We start from the raw sequence: 23,850 nt of genomic DNA, 5'->3' as shown, positions 1-23,850 counted from the left end.
ACCAAAATTATTCAGATTCCTCCAAATAGATCCCATATTCAAGCCAGTTAAATTGGTTTTATGTGTGGCCAATTTGATTTGCAACTTAGTTCACACGGACACTCTGAGCATGCATGCAATATTACTGAATCCCAGTCATAATGGCTGCTATAACTAACAAAAGAAAGCCCTCAAAATGTATATGGAAAGTGTTACAATGTTTATTAAAATGCATCGCAATTCTAAAACACTTGGCATAAGATTACCCGGCATTGCACAATCAGTTCTAGTGTAGCTCAAGAGCAGATCAATCCTCTGTCTTCTCTTTAACAGGTAACAGACCTTTCTCAGATCACATTTGAAAGCTAGAATGCTACACGGTTAGTGTTATAGGAGACTGAACAAGGTTGAACAAGCACTTACTATACAATACTAACTGAATGTCCCTGTGTAGATGCATAGACGTGTATCTTTTCACTTTTATCGCTTCAGCGAACTTAAAGAAGACCCAAGGTCAAAATCACAGGAAAGCAGTGAAACGAGGAGGAATATGAGAGTGAAACAAGGCAGAATGAAGAAAAAAAATCCTCTAAAGGACTCGCTGATTGAGTTCAAAGGATCTTTCAAGTATCCCATGCAAATGTGCGAATTCGCAAACATCTTCTGACCTTTACGCTTCATCAAATTCCAAAGCGTAGCAAACAGAGACACAGTTAACAGACCCTCTTACACAGACCAAACAGCCAAAGCCTCCAGTCAAAATATTCCGAAAGTAAAAGGTCACTTCCATGGCATTTACCCACCGCACTCAAAACTGATTAAACCTTATGACTCTATTACAGATTACAGGCATCTGCACTCTTTCATGGAGACACGATTACATGACTTGATTTCAGCTCTGAGAACACTTTATCCAAACTCCACTTGGGTCAAGTCAAGTAGATATTAATCACATGTTAATCATTGTTTTTTTATGAATTGCCACTTCAAACCGCTATCACTGATTGAGTCCTTGGACGCTCACTGGTCAAGCCGGTTCACTTTCATATCTGACCTGCAGCGGTTACAACAAACCCTTTAAATGAAGAAAACCCTTCGATAATTAAAACAAGGGGTTTCTAGGGCCCTACAATGTGGAAAATGCAAACCGAATCACAGAATCCAATCATAAAAATGGAATTTACTGTATGATGTCATGGAAGTTTGGATGAGTAAATCAAAAGTAGTGCATCAGAAGATTCACAAACCCAAAGCTCTTCACGACAACCCGCAAAAAAGTAAAAGTTCAGTTTAACTTGAAATTGCGACAGAAATACTATTGTCTCAAAGTAATAATAACATTAATAATACAGTTTATTAAAACATAATTTTAAGGAATATCACACATTTTTTCATCTATTTTTCAAATTAACAGTAATCTATTTTGCAGCACTTTCTTAGTTATTACATTTTTTAGGATTAAATTGTTAGATTTATGGATTCATATGATTTCATTAAGATTTAGATTTGTATTAAATCATAACAAAGAATTTTTGAAAAAATAAAACATCTCTTAGAGGCCAATTTTTAGTAAATTATTAATTTAATAATTTGATAGGACATCCTTTTTGATTATTAAAATTGAATTAATTCATAACGGAATGCAGAAAAATGAAAAGAGAAAACATGGAATGTGGAAAAAAAAATAAAACACATTTCATAGAGCTCTATTAATGTTAAAATTTAATAAATTATTAAATTGTTAAGTTGCATGAATTCAATTGATTAGACATCCTTTTTGGAGATTAAAATTTAATGAAATCATTAAAAATAGACTCCAGAAAAACTAAAACAGTAAATATGGAATTTGGGAAAATAAAATTACATTTCATAGCGCTCTATTATTGCTAAAAAAAAAAAAAAAAAAAAATGAATTATTAAATTGTTAAAGTTGTATGAATTCAATTGATTAGACATCATTTTTGATCATTAACATTTAATTAAACCATTAAAAATGGAATCCAGAAAAAAGAAAACAAAAAATCATGGAATTGTGGAAAAAAATGAAACTGTCTTCATAGGTTTCTTGGCTTAAGGTGTTTGTTGCAATGTTTTCATGACTTTCACCCTCCTGTGCAAAAGTAGCTCAACTGTACGGCAGTGAAAACTTTATTTCCTCCTTCCACAAACTGCTTCCCATTTCTCTCTCTTTCTTATTCACATCTTCTTCTCGCAAGCTCAGAGAGTGACACTTGTTTGTGTCTCTGGCTGTAATCTGTGAGCGGGGACGGAGGGGCGCCCGCAGGCAGATGGGATGGATGGACAGATGAGGAGCGGAGGGGAGTGAAGGTGCTTCAGTGTTCGGCTGAGAAGAACTGAAGTAGCTGATGCGCTGTGACGTTTCTGTCTGCCTGTCAGCGGTGTAACAGTAGAGGAGCTGCCAGGCCTGATGCTAACAGCAAGACGCAAGGCCAAGATTACTGTCTAAACCAATCCAGCTCACAGGAGCACTGCATGCAACAAACCACTAAAACCAGCCCGTGATCTCTCGGATAGTTTCTGGGTGGTTCAGCAGCAAAGCACCAAAATTACTCTTACACGTGTCTGAATGTCATTGCATTAGAAGATACCAAAGCAAGTGGCATATGCAAAGAAAAACAACTTGCAACAAATCAACTTTTCGTTGCAATAATGTTTCTTTCAAGTTCACCCAGGTGATTTACCTTTACTTTCAATGCAAATACCTTCCCCGGCCATGCATGAACTGATAAAATGAGAAGCTTCAATGCAATGTAAGTCGCTTTGGATAAAAGCATCCGTCAAATGTATGTACATTATAGAAGTATGTCACTGGTGTTGCATGGACATTTGTGACCCTGGACCACAAAACCAGTCATAAGTCACACAGGTATATTCGTAGCAATAGCCAACAATACATTGTATTGGTCAAAATGATCGATTTTTCTTTTATGCCAAAAATCATTAGGATATTAAGTAAAGATCGTGTTCCATGAAGATATTTTTTAAAATTTCCTACCGTAAATATATCAAAAATGTATTTTTGTGAGTGGATATGCATTGCTAAGGGCTTAATTTGGACAATTTTAAAGGCGATTTTCTCAATATTTTGATTTTTTTGCACCCTCAGATTCCAGATTTTCAAATAGTTGTATGTCGGTCAAATATTGTCCTAGCCTAACAAACCACACATCAATGGAAAGCTTATTTATTCAGTATAAATCTCAATTTAAAAAAATGACCCTTGTGACTGGTATTATTTTCCTGAGACACATTTGCAAAAAGGTTCAAAATTTTATACATAATATTACAACTATGTATACATATAGTTAGAACTAAATGAGACAAATAAATAAATAAATAAATACATCACCAATTGACTATCATGTAATGGTCAGCAGAATATAAAAATAATTAATAGCTATAAAATAATTTTAAAAAATCAAAAGCTGATTATCATATTATGGTCATGAATATATTATAAATAAAATTCATAGCCCACCCTGAAAAAATAAACAAATAAATAAATAAATATACAAATAAATAACATCACAATCTGACTTTCATTGCTGAATGTCAATGGTCAGAAGTATATAGCAAATAAATAAATAAATAAATTAACAGTTGACTCTCATGTAATGGTCTGAAGAATATAAAAATAATGAATAGGTATATAAATAAATAAAATAATTTAAAAAAATTATCATATTATAGTCATGAGTATATAATAATTAAAATTCATAGCTCACCCTAAAAAAAAAAAAAAATCATTACTGTTCGTATCTGTGTAAAAAGCGCTGAGGAAGAGCTGAAATTCAGATGCTAATGGGTGTTTGATTTCTGACCAATCACAGCAGACTGGGCCGTCTGACCAATCAGAGCAGAGGAGGCTGTCAGACAGGCGGGGTTTAGAGAGACTGAATCCTTAACTGGACCTTTTGGCCCTGTTTCCACCTGGTATTAAGATGCATTTTGGTCGATCGGATCACAAGTAGACAATGGAGACACATTCCCGTTTACACCTGGTGTTTTAATCCGTCTCTTTTATCCACTTTCAACCACTTCTGCCCTGATTTCTTCGAGGGAGGGTCTATGGGTGGGTATGTGTTTTTTTTCAGATGTTTCAATCTAATGGACAAAATCTCACGCAATTTACATATGAACGCTACCGGAGACGACGGAAAAACATACGGAGAGCATCAGCTTTCATTTCTGCTCTGACAGCCGCAAGTCCGGCCGAACGCAGTGAAGTGGTGAGAATGGTTGTGCTTGGTACATTTTTCGTCTTTAAACCAAACTTGTGTCTTCAGCTAAGAAAGTTTAAGTCCCATCTGGCTAGCGTGCTTGATAACAGATGGAAACAGGGCCTTTCTGACACTGAGAAAAGAGCTGATGCTTCAATGTATATTATGAGAAAAAGAGTTTTTGACCTTGGATGCATGTAAACCTGTTGTAGGAGACTCCAAAACAAAATTAGGAACCTTTAAAATAGAATAACAGGGGCACTTTAAATTTTCATTACAATTACATTTACAGATATTTAGTGTTAAACATATATAATATAATATAATATAACACAATTCCTATCCTTTTTCACAGTTGTACACGTGTCTGCTTCTGTCAGCTGGATCTATTTACAGAAGCAATCTGTTAGCAGTTTTTGATATATTCCTCTGTCTACACACACTATGAGTCTCTGACTAAAGTTCAGTCATGATAAATGCGTCGGTTCACGCATGCACTTGGTGTGTTGAGCTACAGGTCTCTCCACGGGACACAAAGAGCCACTATTTCATTCTTCTTCTTTCTTCAAGACTAGATGAACACAGCAGGCAGTGTGATGCTTAGCAGAGCCTCATTTGAGAGCGATTAGCATAAAACAATAATTAATCCAATGAAGCCTGATATTATAGTGCTCTTTTCTCACAATATCACAACTGTTTTTACAGCCGTTAACGAGGATTTGTGGAGATGAGCGGGCGCGAATTGCAATCAGAGTGCGAGAACACAATGACGCACACCGAGACGAGGTGAAACATTTCAGTTCTCAGACTAGAGGATAAAGCAGGTGAGGAAAATGTGACAGTCTAATGGGAAGCAGAAGGAACAATTCCACTAATCATGTCATTTGGAAGATTTTGCACCTTTAAAAATAAAGGTTCCGAAGAACCTTTAATATCCATGGAATCTTTCCATCACACGAAAGGTTCTTTAGAGTGGACAAAGTTCTTTAGATTATTAAAATGCTCTTTATATAGGGCCCTATGAAATCAGTTTTATTTTTTTCCAAATTCCATTTTATTTTTTTCCCCAAATTTTGTTTTTTGTTCTAATTTTTCTGAATTAAATGTTTTTTCCCCATTAAATTTTAGTAGCCTAATTAATTGAAATCATGAAACAATTTAACATCAATTTATTAACATTTTATTGAACAGAAATTGCATTTTTAACAGCCCTATATGTTTTATTTATTTATTTATTTTTTGTCACAAATTTTAATTTTCCCTGAATTCTGTTTTCTGCTGCAATTTCTAACGGTTTGCTTAAATTTTAAAAATTAAAATGCACATCTGATCTATTGAATTCACAGAACCTTAACAATTTAATATTGTATTACATTAACAGTAATAGGGCATTATGAAATGTTTTATTTTTTAAGAAATCCTTTTTCTGGATTTATTTACTGTTAAAATTAAAACACTGTGATAGTCATTGACAAGTTTCTCATTTATTATATATGAATGCATAATAATTTATTTTTATTATTATTATAACATTTTGTGGATTAAAGGTGCAGTAAGATTTGAGATCACCAAAACAAACACACCCCTACCCAAAAAGATCACACCCCTATCTGGATAGCCCCGCCCCCAAATTTACCACCACACTATGCAACACAGGCACCTCCCCCCTAATGAGTACGCCCCTTTCTGCTGATTGGCTACAAGTGTGTTTTGGTGCTCGGTCCGAACAGCATTTCTCAGAAATCACTTACTGCACCTTTAATATTCATCCATATTTGCCAAATTCTGTGACATTCCACATTATACAGTAAATTCCATTTTTAAGGTTGGATTCCATGATTCTGTCCGTGTTTCCCACATCCATCCAACCTTCCAAGGTTCTTTATGGTGGAAAAAGATTCTTTAGATTAGGGTTATTAAAATGTTTTTCACACTAAGAAAAAGTCACCAAAAGGTTCTTTGTGGAACCAAAAATGGCGTCATTGCGAAGCCCTTTTTTGGAACCTCTATTTTTAAGGGTGAGAAGACACTCAAAGTATCACAGTTGCTGAAGACCTTTAACATCAGTCATTTTATTCCAAACTGGACTGCTTCTCGATTCTCAACCCGACTGGCGTGTTTAAAAGTGCATGTTCGCTCTCACACCAGCTGTAAACTAAACACACAGTTTTATGACACACGTGCGCTGGATGCCCTGCGGCAAGGCTGCTGGGGTTCGTTACTTCAGCCGTATGAGAAAGAGGTGAAAGATACAGGCATGGGATGCTGGGAGGATAAAATCCTGCCAGAACAGAGGGAAGGAGGTGTGGATACGGCGCTAGATTACCCGGCCACTGGAGTTCCGCCTGTCTGCAGTGATGCAGTGTATTAATCCTGATCAGAAGGGATGATGGGATATCCTCTCCCGGGTCAGGCCTCTGTGAAATCAATCCTCACATGTACTCTCTCTCCTGCTCTCTTTTCTCTTTGTAAAGCCCTTTCCCCTCTCTGCTCCCTGTTTACTCATGCACTCTTTCTGTCAGTCACACTAACAGAGCGCTTCTTATATTCTTACACTTTTTCTTAACATTTCTGGTCACATTTTTAGGTCACATTTCACCTAAAAACAAAAGAAAAAGATATTGAATAGTAACAAAAGGAATTTTTGCTCTTATGCTCTTCAATATACACACACGCTCTAAAAATGCTGGGTTAAACAGTTGGACAAACAGTTGATTGGGTTGTTTAATTGGGTTGTTGTAATAAATGTTAATTTCCAACATATTTTGGGTCATTTTAAGCAAGCAATACAGTAATTTTTAAACAATAGTTGAGTTAAATAAAACTACCCAGCAGGTTGGTCAAACATTTAACCCAACCATTGGGTTAAAACAACCCAATGGCAGGGTTTGTCCATTTTTAACCCAGCTTGGGTTGTTTTTAACCCAGCATTTTTTATAGTGTATATATACATGTGAATTGTTTTATCCCTTCTGATCTGTGTTTTTGTGTGTGTGTTTGTTAATCATGATTGATTAGGCTTGGCAGTAGATTTTGGAACTGACTATTCTGAGGCAATTTCTGAGGCAATACTTGTATATGTCGTCTCAATCGTGTATTTATTGTTTTGAAAAGTGTTTATCTGGATGTTAAAGCCATGGTTAGCGAGCTCTAGAAGACATGCCGTTAGTTCCTGGTCCCTGTTCTTCTTTAGATGAATTTGTGGACTAAAAATGCACAGCACGCCCTCCGGCTGCAAGTATGAATTGAAAACACAATATCCAGCGCTCACAGTGATGACAATAAATATTGAATAAATATTACTCCTCTGTATAGAAAATTGACATAAACATATGAGAAGACACTTTGCATCACAGAAATACATTATATTTTAAAGTATTTAATAGAATACCATTATTTTAAATTGTAATAACATTTCACAGTATTGCTGTTTTTTCTGTATGTTTGATTTACACCATCATGAGCTTTGAGACATGATCACAGAGGGTTTTTTCACAGCCTATCTGACTGAAAGAGCTCATTATTTATGCAGCTCATTAGAGCTCTTTATGCGATTCTTTTGTCTTCTCAGGTGAGAATCACCCATTATTCATGATGATTCACGCCTCCACGCATACTGTGTTTCTTGACCAAAGATGTTTTAGAAAATTTAAATCTCTCTATTGTTTTATATGAACAAGCAGGCAGCATAATTTTAACTCATTTTGAAGCAAAAACTCTAGTCTACAACCTCCAATACCCAGAATCCTTGTGAAGACAGATTTAATATACTTTTTTTGGCCTTATTTCAGTGACTTAAGTTTTTTGTTTTTTCAACAACCACACATAAACGTTATTTCTTCAAAAACACAAACATGTACATACATGTTCCTCACATATTATTGTAGCCTAGTTTGTGCTGAATACAGTGTAATGACACTTTTTCCATTAATATGTTTATGAACAACTGAGGGTTAAAAACAACCCAAGTTGGGTTGTTTTAAGGCAGTGGTTGGGTTAAATGTTTGCCCAACCTGTTGGTTAGTTTTAATTAACTATTATTATTTACTAACCCAAAATATGTTGGAAATTGACATTTATTAATAAGTTTAATTAATAATAATTAAACATTTATTAAATTGCTTATTAATAAATGTTCACCTTTTGATTATTATTGTTGCCTCAAGTAATTATGTGTCTGATTATTAATTTCCAACCTATTTTGAGCCAGCCATATAGTAATTTTTAAACAATAGTAAAACTGCCCAGCATGTTGGGCAAACATTTAACCCAACCGCTGGGTTTGTCCATTTTCAACCCAACTTGTGTTGTTTTTAACACAGCATTTTTTAGAGTGTAGTGTACCTTTAATATGAAAATAATTTCACAACTAAAAAAGATCTTAATGGTTCATAAAAAACATTTTTTGACTGAAAACTTTTGTCATATTGCTTTAAAAGTCACTTTATTTTAAATACTCAAGACCAATTTTTAAGGGAGGAATATGTTTTTCTTTTGCCAGTTTGTGTAATTTCAAAGTTGTTTTTAATTTATGAAATAAAACTAATACTTTTGGCAATGCTTGACGCTTTTTAGTCATTCAAATAATACATAATTTTACAATGCATATGTTTTTTGTTTTGTTTTTTAAAATCTTGTAACAACTTAAGAACTGTAATCCCTGTAGGCTACCATTCCTTTTCTTTATGCAAAAAAAAACAAAACAGCAGCTTCCTTCTTTGATTTCGGGGTGAATATGACACGGACACGTTCTTGGCAAGCTTTGTGAGATTCACACACATACATTTTTACTCTATTCTTTGTCTTTTTGGACAGTTATAGTTCACACTTTCACAGCCTTCAAACGCTGTAACGATTCCCATAGTGCATCTTTCCCTCAAAAGACAATGTGTTTCTCTCCTTCTCACTCGTTTTCGAGGATCACAGCAGGGCAGAAATTTTCAACCAAAACAGAAAGCCAGTTAGAGAATGTAATGAAACCTTACAAATATCTGACCACATGAAATCATCATCGCAATTCACAACAGAATGATAAAAAGACGTTTCCTAATGCAGCTGAAGTGTTTGTAGGTTACCTGCGAGAGTACTGCACCCATGTTGGTTCGTTTGAGGAAGAAAACAATGCTTTGGGGAAACACTCTTTCAAACAATCCCCAAAGACACACCTACAGTAAACATCCAGAGGCTGAGGGTGCTTTTAGTACGGCGGGACAAAGACTAGAGCTTTGATTCAAAACCTCACAATAAACAACACCAACAGCGCTCATGAAGTTCAAGGGAGACTCCACTTACTATTGCTTCCAAAAGAGCTTGAGTATGCTGCAAAGATGCATAGCACACAAATAATGTTAATAATGTAGTAAAATAGTCCTTATGTAATTAAACAATTTCATAGATATATATATATATTTTGTACTAAATGATGACTTGTCCATTATTGTAATGCATTTTCTTAACCACAAAAGATAAATGAGATGCTGCCTTAAAGAGGACATATCAGAAAAATCTGACTTTTTCCATGTTTAAGTGCTATAATCGGGTCACTCGTGCATCTACCAACCCAGAAAATGTGGAAAAGGACAACCCAGTAAGCCTTTTTTTGTAAGCCTTTCTCTGCAGGAATGTTAAATAATGAGTTGCTCAGATTTTGCTCCCCTTTTGACGTAGGAAGGGGATCTTATTATAATATTACCGGCCCTTAATCTGCACGTTTCCAACCACGACGCCGCTATTTTGTTTTCACAAGCATCAATGGTGTATCAGTTCTAACGCCATTGCAAAAAATCAAGCAAAGCATGCTAACTGTTCTGTCCTGAGTCTCTCCATCAGTGTCGACTCCGGTTTGAACAATGTAAGGCTGAACACCGTTACTGACAATCCTCATTTTGGCTGCGTGAGATTCTCCAGCTTTGTTGTTGTTGAGATGTTAAAGCTCCGCCCTCTTCTGGAAAGGAGGACGGGAGCAGCAGCTCATTTGCATTTAAAGGGACACACACAAAAACGGCGTGTTTTTGCTCACACCCAAATAGAGATTAGCAGGGAATGCATTAATATTATAATAATTTATATAATTGTTTGCTAAATGCATGTATGTAAATGCATACTTAAGGTAATTCCAACACAATAACAATAAATGTAAATCCAGCATTACAATTCGGCCACAAACAAGCTACATAACGTTGCTGCCTACCTTTTGCAAACAGCCTTCATGTTGGAAACACACATATTATTCCTGTAAACTCTTAATTTCAATCAGAGCAGTTGCAACAGTCCAGCATCTTAGAGCTTCGCAAGGAAACTGTGTGTACAAGAGAAAACGGAAATCTTTTTACAGGGAAAAGCTTCACTTAGGCGGCAAACCTGCCAAATGAATTTGCATTTTTTATTAGGCTTTGCATTATTTTTCAGCAGCTCATGTAATTGGTTTTCCCTCTGCTGAAATGGTTTGAGGGTGAATATAAAACACTGCTCAGTGTTGAAAATAGCATTTTTCATTTGAATTGCAAACCGTCTATTCTGCATTGCCTCACTTGGGAGGGACGAAACGTATTAAAATGTGCTGAAGTGTGTGTGGCTCGGGAGAATGTGAGACCTGTTAGCAAGTTTCACAAGAACGTTTTCATCTCCAGACGCTCGTAATTCCTGCCATTGTAACGCCCCCAGGTGGCGGAGGGGTTCAAGCCAAAATATTACACATAATATTATAAAGAAATGTCTCGCATGCCACCCAAAAAGATTTATGCACCTGCTGAGACAATATATGTGCATTTATATGAGCCACATATATGAAACTCGTTGTACCGACGTTCATGTTTTTTAGGAGGCAAATCAATTACTTTTGAATTCGGAAAAAGAAAGAGCGATGTGTCAGAACAATACAAAAAGTGTGTCATTTCACAAAAGCAGTTATCAGGCTCTCGTGGGCTCCTGGCCAAATAACACGTTTAAAAAAAGAAACGCAAAATAGATCTGCGAGTAATAAGGCAATTTCTGCTCTCGATGAGTCTGCGAGCGCTGATGAAGTAACATGCAGGTATGGAGCCAGAAAATGTGTGAAAGTTAGCGATGGGGAACAGAGATGGATATTAAGCTATTTTAGGAATGAGTGAGTAAAAAGACACAAGATCCAAACACAGCAAACACCTTCATTATTTGATAGAGGACAAAATATGAAGGAAATAAAATGAGATTCCACCAGCTTGCTAAACACTTAAAAAGTCTCTTGAACTGTTTTTGTGGCTTGTTTGTTATCTGTAAGCTTTAAATGCATCAAAATAGACCTATTACTTTCTTAATTCATATTCCTGAAACTACTGTAGTGTTAATTATTTTTCTATTATGGTATGAAACACGCAAACAATCAAAATAGCTTTCGGAAACACAATAAATTTGAAATTTGAAACCGAAATTTGGTTTATCACTACTTTAAAATCAGGGTCCAAAATTATCAATTTTTCCCACACCTACCAATGGCAGATGAAATAGGGGAAAAAAATACTGAGCATAAATATTTATTACAGACCATGAAATAGTATTTTGCAAATGTATTATTATAATTGTATTATTATTGTATTATTATTGTAATTATTATTTATTTTAAATTAACAATAATCAATATATATTTATTGCTGACCATAAAACTGTAGTGTTTGTTTGTTTGTTTATTTATTTATCATTTTTAAATAAATTAATTAATAAATAGTGCTGGCCATTAATATTTATACTAGTCATGAAGCTATATTTGTTGTTGTTTTTAATTCCATTTAAACAAACACGCATAAACAAACAAATAAAATAAAACTGGCCATAAATATTTGTTACTGACCATGAACTGCATTTTGCATATTTATTATTATTATTTTTAATATTATTATTATTATATTATTTATTTATTTATTTTTAAATAAATAAATAAATAGTACTGGCCATAAATATTTATACCGGTCATGAAGCTGTATTTGTTGTTGTTGTTTTATTCATTTTAAACAAACAAACAAAACAGGCCATAAATATGTATTACTGACCACAAACTGCATTTTGCATATTTATTATTATTAGTAGTAGTAGTAGTAGTAGTAGTAGTAGTATTAATTGTTTATTCATTTATTAACATATTTATTTTCGAATGAATGAATAGTACTGGCCATAAATATTTATATTTGGCATGAAGCTATATTTTACATATTTATTATTGTTGTTGTTGTTTTTAATTTATTTTAAATAAATAACGCTGCCCATAAATATTTATTACTGACCATAAAACTGTATTTTGCATATCATCATCATCATCATCATTATTATTTTAAATAAATTAATAAATAAATTCTGGCCATACATATTTATTACTCACCATGAAACTTTTTGTGCATAATAATAATATTTTTTTTTTTTTTGTTATTTATATAATTAACTATGCATTTTAATTCATTAAAATACATATATTTTTGTCCTTGTGACAAATTATTTTTTAGTTAGTTCTTTTTCATTAAAATTAGTTTTTAAATTTTCGGGGTTTTTTTTACTTGCATGTGGCCAGTGTTAATTTTGGCCCCTGCTTGTAATGTTTCTGACCGGTTCAAACCAAATCTCTACTCCCCATTTCGGTTAATAAAGACACTAGCTGTGTTTTGCTGGTTTATCACCAGACCTGAACATGAGGGCAGCTCTTCTTAATTAAGCAGACGTTCACACCTCCCTCTGCGACTCCAGCAGCGCAACAACACAATGTATGTTCACAGGGCAGATGAGCGGATCTTCTGTATCACTGTGTCTTGTGACAGTCATCAACCCTGCAGGGCTCATACACTGAGGATGTGGCTTAACATAATCTGGAAACTTCAGCGTTAAAATCTTCCGCTGTGAGGGACTAGAAGGTTATGTGTCAGAATCTCTAAATGCGCATATGCAACTGTAAAACTAATGTGATGTAGACTATCAAAACCCAGTGAGCTCCCAACCTAGACAGCACTTCAAGGCATCATAGGTGCACTCCTGATACAAAGACTGTTCAGATGCCTTCTAAGATACCCAGCAAACAAAAATATGTTCTAAGATCATTTTGCAAACACACATTAAGTTATGAAAATGTTTATAGGTGTTTTAAATCAGATGCTTATGAGGTTCCATTTCGGTTACAATATACTAATACACTAATTCTAATTAATATTATAAAATGTTATATAATATTTAGGATGCCGCCTATGAAGGTGGCAGACAGTGAGGAAGCTCACTAGGTTTGGGAACAGAACTATTCCATCACTTCAGCGTGATTTCCGACACACCGCACATGAGGCTAATCTTGAGCGACGGCCCGTTTTCCCACAGGGAAGTAAAGTGAAAACACCCAAACAAAACACCTTGAGATACGCGCAATCAACTGTGCCATGGACGAAGTGACGTTTACACACAGCCCATCAGAAAGCCAGAGAAATCAATTAAACTGTCTGTGGCCGTAACATTTCCATATCCGAAAAGAAGAATCCTCCACATATTACTGCTCATTTAAAAGAATCTCTGCTCTGACAAACAGCAGCTTTCTGCTGGAAAACCTTGAGAGCCAAACAATTATCTGCAAGAGGAAAAACAAATGCCAGCGACTGCAAACATCATTTCATCCCAAACAGAAAATGCCTCTGTGCTCTTTGCTTTACGATTAAAACCTCTCTCTTACAGATGACCTGCTCAGTGGTCAATATCTCGAAGCGATGATGTTTCTCTGTCTTTTAATTACCTCAAGTGCACTAGGAAATGACACCAGTATGCAAACCTCAGTACGCAAACATCACTATTGCTCATGGTCAAAAAACAAAAACTTTAGAGAAAAATAGGATAAAAAAATGCATAAATAAATAAACACATTTGTAGCCGTGCGATATGGCTGTATATGAGCATGGCTGTGATTCGGCCGTAGGCAATCGCACGGCTACGAGTGTGATATTGCATTTATAAAACAGTTCAATGGCACAAGTGTGTAAATAAATAACAATGAAAAATAACAACGGCGTGTCTTTAAAACCCTCTTTTGTGCAGAACTACTTCCTTCCGCCACGGATTCAAATCTCAAGTTCACAGTTTGACCAAGCCTCCGTTACTAATTCTAAAACATCACTTTAGAACTATAGGAATGTTGAGTCCCTCCATTGAAACTCATATTTTGTACAGTATTAGAGAGAGAGAGAGAGAGAGAGAGAGATAACCTGAGTGAGCATTACCTGTGTCTGATATAACATTCATTCTTCAGGTAGATGTCCACAATATTATATCCATTATAAAAATCTGTTTGAATGTCTGCTGAGAAAATAGATCTTGTCCTTTTTACAGTTTACAGCACTAAAACAATGTCCTTTGTTTACAAAAGTCCCTTTCAATTTAAAGTCTCTTGTGACTAGGGTTGGGAATTTTGACAAATTTTCCGGTTCCGGTTCCGGTTCCGGTTCCAGTTCCGGTTCCGGTTCCATTAAAATAATTAAACAACTAATAAAAAATAGCAGTAAGGGAAAAATGCACAATACTCGACTCAAACAGTCCTTTTTGTGTTTATTATTCTTGTAAAATGAATTTAACAGACTGTTAATCTCAACAAATTCGCTAACACTTTACAGTAAGAATCATTAGGTAACATTATTTAACTACATTAACATGATCTAATAATGAACTTCACTTCTACAGTACAGCATTTATTAATCTTTACTAATGTTAATTTCAACATTTACTAATACATTATTAAAATCAAGAGTTGTATTTGTTAACATTAGTTAATGCACTGTGAAGTAACATGAAAAAACTATGAACGGATTTATTTTAACAAATAGATTAACAAATACAGTAACAAATGGTTAGTTCATAAATGAACCTTATTGTAAAGTGTTAGGCCTACCAAAAATTAGATAAGATGCTTGAACACACATGTAAGATTCAGACAGATGAAACAGTATATTTTTGTAAGTTGGATTCATAAAGACTTATTTCTGAAAGAATGATTCAGTGATAGACACATTTTTAAACAGTAAATTTGTTGCCACCTAGTGGCGTAACAATGCAATCGATACAGTCGTCACTTTCAGAACAGAAGGTAATCTATTATACATAAACATCAGCGTTTCTATCTGAATAGTAAACTTTTGTATACTTCTGTTATAATTGGAATAGGCCTATTTGTCACACTGAAATAATGATACTGTGCATTTGAAAAGATTGTTTGTGAAGTTGTTTATATCTACACATGACAACTCTCTTCAGATCAACGGCAGCGCGAACGCAGATTTTATTTTTGTCAAAGGTTTCATATACACGGGTGAATCATTGTCATTTAGGAATTAGATCATGTGGGTCATGAAATCGAGAGTGAGATCTTTTAAAGATTAATCGTTTTAAAGATTCGAACCGTTTTCGGAACCGAAACTTAGAAATCTTGCACGGTTCCGGTTCTTTTAAAAAAACACTACCGGTTCCGGATGAGAACCGGTTCTCGGTTCCCATCAGTGATGCGCGGGTTGATCCAAAATGAGCGGGTGCCTGCGGTTACGAGTCATCCAAAAATATTTTTAATGATATTCGGGTCGCGGCCGGTCGGGTCGTTTGAAATAAAGATGCCAATTAACCTTTGTAATTTATATAGTACTAGACACAATTTTCTATTAAATACATAGGCCTAGACTTTATTGGCTGAATAACTTGCGCGAAGATGACGCACGAGCTCAGTCTGCAGGTAGAGATGGAAGCGGCAAGAGAAAAGGTGAAGACTGGGGAGTGGAAGCTCCACAAATACACAAATAGAAAGAGCAAAGTGTGGGAGACATTTGCCGAAAGAATGAAATAGTAACATTATTAATGTTGAGCGTTATTGACTTTTGAATAAATGCTGACGCGGGACAAAATGCCCGATTTCCCAACACGTTGAACTGAGAAATGCCATTGCACCATTTTAATAGGCTACTTTTAAACGCATATAGCTCAGTAATGTCAGTTTTATGTATTTTCTGAGAGGGGGCAGGATTTTTGTTGGGAAAGTCGGGGGAGAGACGCACACTTCGATTAGACTGGATAAACACATGCAGCATCTTAATTGTTAAGAAAATGAAACGAAATAAATGAATAAATCAAGCCTTTATTACATAACACTATGCTATATCATACAGCATTCAGAAGAACAGTTTGCGCTCCTAAGGGCTGTCGTACGTTTCCAAATATGGCCCAATGACGCTACGATGAGCATTTACTAGCCTACTTTTAAAAAATGCGGGTAAGGAAGCGGGTACAATATTTTCTTTCTTTTTTTTGCGGTCCGAGTTGCGGGCGGGTTAGTTGAAAACGTCGGTCGGGTGCGGGTTGTTTATACATTGATCCGTGCATCACTGGTTCCCATCCCTACTTGTGACTGATTGACTCATTCACTCGTAAAGTTTGCCGCCATCTAATGGCGTATTAATGTAACTTTCACTCAATCCATATTATGCACTAATGGACCCTTTCTCAATACCAAATACAACATTTTATATAAAATAATATTTATTGAACAACAGTATTTAAATGAACAACAATAGCCATTATAAATAACAAATTGATTTAATAATAAAGCAACCATTATGGTAGAGCTCTGGATGAAACCAGTAGCACTTCTGAAATGTTCATTTTAGTTTGTTACGTCACAGGATTAAAGAGGAAGCATTAATTGCATGATTATTTGAATGTCAATTTAAATGAAAACCATTTATTTAAGTTAAACTAAAACCATTCATTCAAGTTAAATGAACACCATTGATTCTAGTTGTACATAGTTGATTCTGTTTGGTTTTACTTGTTTCAATCACATGGAACCACTGTCCATGATTGAATCACGTTCAGCCAAAGAGCTATTTTTATTCAATTTGCTCAGAAACAAGCAATAGATTAATAAGACCAAAGATTGCCCATTTTATGTACCCAAAATGAATTATATCTCATGTTTAACAGCAGCAAATCCCCGAAGCACTGGCCGAGATGAAGCTGTTCTCGGCGGGTACTCGAGCACTGAATGGCTTGCATTTGCAAAAGCATCAAAACAAATAGTAAAAAAGGCGCTATGATTAAATATGAGTCACATATTTCAGGTCTAAACAACTACATTCTCTTAAAACTGCAGTATTTGTAAAAAAATACAGTGGATTTTCTCATCTGCCATGACAGTCGCTTCAAGCGGAGTGATACAAACGGTGAAAAGGCAGAAGTGCTGTTATCACTAGAATATCACACTGCTATCAGCCAATGAGATTCAAGAACCATAAAGAATGATGTATGTATAAATATATAAAACGATAATCATTTTAAAAACATTATTAATGTAATTATTAAAATAAACAACCTAAAATTAGCCTGATAATAGATAAATGGTAAATGCTTTAACTGATATATTTTTATATAATTTTATATATTCACACTTTTCTATTATCTGTGGAGAGTTTTTCTTAGGCAAGTGCTGTTCGCATAATCTTCAGAAAAGGAAAAAATACAGTTCGTCTTTGAATTAGCTCGAGTTTTGAAGAAAACGATTAGTGCTGTTCAGGTTTTACGTAATTGCACATTTAGCATCTCACAGTCTTTGAGACGCCACCGCATTCTCATCAACTCTTCAAACAGACGTTTCTTATCATTCAACTTCATTTTGTCACTCAACTCTTCTTCATTCAGTCTGAGTTTCTCTTTCTCATTCAGCCCGAGACGCATACATACATACATAATGAATGAATGACTTAATTGAATGAAAACTAGAGCTTCTTCAGATAGATGGCTGTGAGGGTGTAAATGTTTGATGAGGCCCATCAGATCATTAATGAGGGTGATAATACACAGACTTAATGACAAAAGACAGAGAAACAAGTTTTCGGCAGATATCGTGACGAGAAGACGTGCCGTGTTTACGTTCACCGTCAGGTCTCCTGCTGCCAAAGTCAATTGCACATTAAAAGTGTAAAATTTCAACTGGCAAATGAAGTCGTATAAACGTGTAAAATATTTGCTCAGAGGACACAATTACACTTAACTGAACACACAGTATTAGGAGAGGTTGAATGCGTTTTCGCTGTGTGTTGCTTCAAGAGCAGCCGAGTCCCCGTGAGACGTGATTGTTTGATATTGTGCACATCTCTGCAGCTGGGATCACACAGATATAGGCATTAATGTGTCACTAATCCAGTTTCTGCCTCCTGTGTTTGTTCAGGCGTCCTGCGCCAGGCTTCACAAACCCACCTCTATTCTACCAGGAGTTGCGTGCTCGTAAATATGTACTTAGTAAATGCTACAGATAAGGCTGGGCAGAGACAGAGCCGTCTGTGTGGGGATGCTGACTGCCAAGCGATGGGACGGATCCATCACTAAAGCTGGGAGGAGACACTCTGAATTTATCAGGGCTGCAAACAAAGATTTACCTTGGAGGAAAAGAGAGGGGATATATTCAATATTTGAGCTGTGAAGGAGAGCAAAGACCAAATTAAGTTTGTTACACCTGCAAGTGGTGACAGAATCTATACGCTATAAATGGTTCATGCCACAAAACTGTATTTTGCATTATTTTTATTGAAAAATATTACATACAATATATTATAAAATTCTTATTTGTAATATAAAATGTAATATAAAATATATACAATAGTAATAATAAATACACATATTTTTGTATATATATATATATATATATATATATATATATATATATATAAGAATAACAATGATGATGATAAATTTATGATTATATATATATATATATATATATATATATATATATATATATATATTTTTTTTTTTAAATATATATTTAAATATATATAATATATATTTTTAGAAAATAATATACTATTCTTTATATTATAAAACAATATACAAAGCATGATTTGTGTGCTTCATCATGGTTTCACCCTGGTTTCACCGCGGGGTTGGCAGATGATGTTCACGTCGCGTAATTACATCACTTCATAAGGTTCCCATGGAAATAGGGGGAAAATAATGGCGCTTTACTTGTGTGAAGTAAATGCAACATTTTTCAACTTTCTGCTAGATATATGTGACTTTTTTGCAACGAAAATACAGGGATTATGAAATCATGCTAGCCCCGCATATTTTGCTTGCTGAAATCGGCAATTTATGCGGCGAAAGTGCGGCATATTTGAAAAAATGCGAACCCTGCATAAATATGCGGACTTTGGCTGATTATGCATTAAATCAGGCGATCGCATAATCACGTTTTTCTGGAGGGACTGATATATATATATATATATATATATATATATATATATATATATATATATATATATATATATATATATATATTAGGGCTGCACGATATATCGCATGAGATTGTCACGCGCATTTCGTCAGTAAAGCCGGTTCCCTGATTACCGCTAAATGATATATATACATATACACACACACACAATAAAATATAACATAAGTATCTTAATAATAATGCTTCAGGAAGCATCGGAGCATAATGAATCAGCGTGTTGAATCTGCTGTTCGGAGTGCCAAAGTCACGTGATTTCAGCCATTGGCAGATTGACACGCGATCCGAATCATGATTCGACACGCTGATTCATTATGCTCCGAAGCTTCATGAAGCAGTGTTTTGAAATCAGCCATCACTAAATAAGTCTTTATTTTGTTTGTTTTTTGGTGCACCAAAAATATTCTCGTCGTTTTATAATATTAATACTGAACTACTGTGAACTGATTTAAATATGTTTTTAGTACATGAATGGATCTTGAGAGAGGAAATGTCATTGCTCCCTCTGCAGGCCTCACGGAGCCATCGGATTTCAACTAAAATAGCTTAATTTGTGTTCTGAAGATGAACGAAGGTCTTACGGGTGTGGAATGGCATGAGGGCGAGTAATAAATGACAGAATTTTCATTTTTGGGTGAACTAACCCTTTAAGTGCATGACAAAAGGATATCAAAAACAGTCTTTATTAAATCCACATAGAAAACTCATGAGATCACAGGAGGAAACAATAAACACAACCACTTTTAACACTGACGATACTGGACAAAGGAACTACAGGGCTTAAATACACGAGGAGCGTAACCAATATCAATGTTATGAGGATACAAATGTGTATAATAACATGGGTATTATAACGTAATTACACTTCCTGTGTCCTCGTAAACCTAATGAAAAAACATGCTTAAAAAACATGCTTTTTGAAATTCAAAAAATGCAGATAGTTTCCTGTGATGGGTAAGTTTAGGGGTAGAGGTAGTGTAGGGGGAGAGAATATACAGTTTGTACAGTATAAAAACCATTATGTCTATGAAGAGTCCCCATAAACCATATATACAAGTGTGTGTGTATGTGTGTGGAGGTAAGAGGGAATTTTTAAGTAGCAGCAACACCAAAATCTAAGTGATACTGAGCGCTGTTTACCGGGACACCTCATGTCCCGAGAGAGCGAGCCATCAGAGCGGTAACTAACCTTCACGTGACTTCACTGTAATTTTACGCCTGTGAGCGAAGCAGATCTCAGCCAGCAGCCTTATCTATAATGACGATCTGGGATGCTGCACTTCTGCTTCTTGGTGGAGGTGATATTGAGGTTATGAAGAATGAGAGAGAGAGACAGAGAGACAGAGAGAGAGCAAGAAAAGTGATGTTAGAATGTTGTGAGAATATTGTTACTATAGGTTCCTGTGGTGTTCTGAGTGGATCTTAGCATGTTGCTAGGGTATTATGGGTTGTTGTCAGGATGATGCAATGGTGTGCTGTAGAGCTGCTCGATTAATCATTAAAGGAACATTGATTATGATTTGACTTTAGTTAGTGTGTAATGTTGTTGTTTGAGCATAAACAACATCTGCAAAGTTACAACACTCAAAGTTCAATGCAAAGGGAGATATTTTCTTTTACAGAAATCGCTTTTTAAGGACTACAACAAATGACTGGTAGGGACTACAACAAGCTTCTTCCTGGGTTTCATTCTAAAAGTTGTAAAAAAGTTGTAAAAGTCTCTCCATCAGTGTCGACTCCGGTTTGAACAATGTAAGGCTGAACACCGTTACTGACAATCCTCATTTTGGCTGCGTGAGATTCTCCAGTTTTGTTGTTGTTGAGCTGTTAAAGCTCCGCCCTTTTCTGGAAAGGGGGCCGGGAGCAGCAGCTCATTTGTATTTAAAGTGACACACACAAAATCTGTGTTTGTGTTCACACCCAAATAGGGACAAATTTGACAAGCTATAATAAATGATCTGTGGGGGATTTTGAGCTGAAACTTCACAAACACATTCTGGGGATACCAGAGGCTTATATTACATCTTGTAAAAGGGGCATTATTGGTACCATCTAAAATATTGCTATCTTGATTCAAAAACCCACGCAATCTTATTCCTGAATGTCAGTGGATATAAACACTGATGTCTACGGTAGCGATCAAAATAGAGTAAATCACCTTTTTCAAAATTGACTCTTGAAATAAAGATTGTATCGTTGCAAGTCACTTTTAAAAAATGTATTTGTCATCAAATCATTCATTCATGAGATTCGTTCAAAAATGCTGATTCATCCAGTGATGAAACGAGTGAAGTCTTTATGAGTGAGTCATTGAATCATTCACTCAACCAATTTTTTTTTTTTTATTAAATTAAATATAAAATATTTATTTATTTATTTATTTATTTTATATTTAATTTAATTAAAACAAAAACAAATTGGTTGAGTGAATGATTCAATGACTCACTCATAAAGACTTCACTTGTTTCATTTATTTATTATATATATATTAAATATTTATTTATTTAATATATATAATAAATAAATATAAATAAAATATATTAAATATTTTAAATTAGACATTTGTTAAGTTGTATATTCAGAATTGGTTGCCGTGGTTGCCAGGGTGTTGGTATGTGGTTGCTAGGGTGTTGATATGTGGTTGTCAAGTGTTATGAGTAGTTTCTTGGTGATTTCTTTCTACCCCACGTGAAAAGCATCTCTTTCACTCCAGCACACCCTCAAGTCTCTGTGATCTTTTGGTCTCTAGGTCGCTCCTGCAATGCTAGAGCGTGGGATTTTTTCTACCTGTTTTATTTTATAATCTCCTCAACAAGCCTCATGATTTGAGGTATCCTGCATGTCTGTAGCACAAACTGTGTGGGATTAGTTACACACTGAAGTTTAATACTTACAGTAAGGGTTTTAAAATATCCCTTTAGTATGAGCAACAGTCAGCGTGATGCATGCCTAAGCAAACACAGCTAATAAAGAACGGAATAAGGCCAGATGGAGAATATGAGAGTGAAGGAAAAGCAGAAAATCTAAAAGAAGCTGACAAAACGAGAGAGAAAGAGAGAGCGACAGTATGAGGAGGTGTGTCGAGTACAGTCTGCTGTGGCTGTTGCACATTTGCATAAATGCCTGGAAAGCATCAGCGACGTCCCTTGACGAAAAGAGATTTGAGAGAGTCAGGCCGTTGATCCTCACAGAGATGAAGATCTCTCAGCAAAACACACCCACTCCAAAACGACTCTCTTACTCGCACTCACAAAGCCTGCTGATGCCAATATGTGTCCAACACTTTACATTCAAATTCATCATGGCAGAATTCAAATAAGATTCAAATCGACAATGAAGTTTCTATTCAAAATCAAACTGGAAGAAAAGCATGTGTTCATTCATCACTATATGAATGACAGAGATCATGAGCCTATCTCACGAAAACATTACATATTTCAGTATAAAAATATTATACTATATATACAGATACATACATAAAGCCTATACACACACATCATATATTTCTTATTATATAAATCATACAATAATGTAATAAATATATTTATAAATATTATATAAAATATATTTCATTATAACATTATAGTTTTAATAATTTTACTTAATCAACAAAATAAATGAATATATAATAAATGCTAATAAATACATTTATTAGTATAGATAGATAAATCTGTTATAGAAAACATAAAAATGGTGTAACAAATCAATTAAATAATAGAAATTATATATATATATTTTTTTTTTTTTTTATATATTTATATAATATGTATAAGAAAATATATATATATATATATATATATATATATATATTTATATATATATTTTCTTATACATTATGTTTAATAAACCATATTCCCCCATATTTACACCACATTCACAATCAATTCACATTGACTTCATTTATCATGTTTTCACATTATGGCCATGACAAATGAGCAAAAGTGGTTTAATTGTCATGAAAAAGCAAAACACAATTAAAAAGATCTTAATGGTCCTGAAAAAAAAAAACATGCTTCATTATCTTTGTGCAAAACATAATTTCGTATTTCCTCCTTTGGATTTTGGAGTGAAATATGAGTCAGGCATGTTCTGGAGCGATTCACCTCGTGAGACTCATATCATTATCGCGTTTTACTAGGCGAGCAAAATAAAGCTCATTCATTTACCACCGAAGAGCTAAAAGCAAAAACTCTGCAGAAATAATTCAGCTCCACCTACATCGAAACGATATCATGACAACAGAGTGAAATGGACCGCGAACCGCGAAATGGACCGTGCAGGAAGTGCCGATGGCTTTTCAACTTTAAAAAGGCAAAAAGAAAAGAGGCCTTATCACCATAACAAGGGCTTATCAGACAACAAACTTCTCTTCCCATG

The 23,850-nt window shown here is 34.9% G+C and overlaps 1 protein-coding gene across 3 annotated transcripts in view; it reads right to left on the bottom strand.

The window, feature by feature from the left end:
- hs3st1l1 (heparan sulfate (glucosamine) 3-O-sulfotransferase 1-like1) overlaps positions 1-23,850 on the bottom strand; it is a 56,900-nt gene that overhangs the window by 2,716 nt on the left and 30,334 nt on the right. Inside the window, exon 1 of one of the 3 annotated variants that reach the window (XM_048204020.1) lies at positions 20,663-20,763. The exons of the other annotated variants lie outside the window; for them this stretch is intronic. The gene's annotated coding sequence lies outside the window, so the exon portion shown is untranslated. Of the gene's footprint in view, positions 1-20,662; positions 20,764-23,850 lie in introns of those variants that run through there. 3 annotated transcript variants of the gene reach the window in all.

This window comes from Megalobrama amblycephala, linkage group LG10 (genome assembly GCF_018812025.1).
Source record: "Megalobrama amblycephala isolate DHTTF-2021 linkage group LG10, ASM1881202v1, whole genome shotgun sequence".
Lineage (NCBI taxonomy): Eukaryota > Metazoa > Chordata > Actinopteri > Cypriniformes > Xenocyprididae > Megalobrama > Megalobrama amblycephala.
This window is presented reverse-complemented; position numbering and strand designations above follow the sequence as displayed.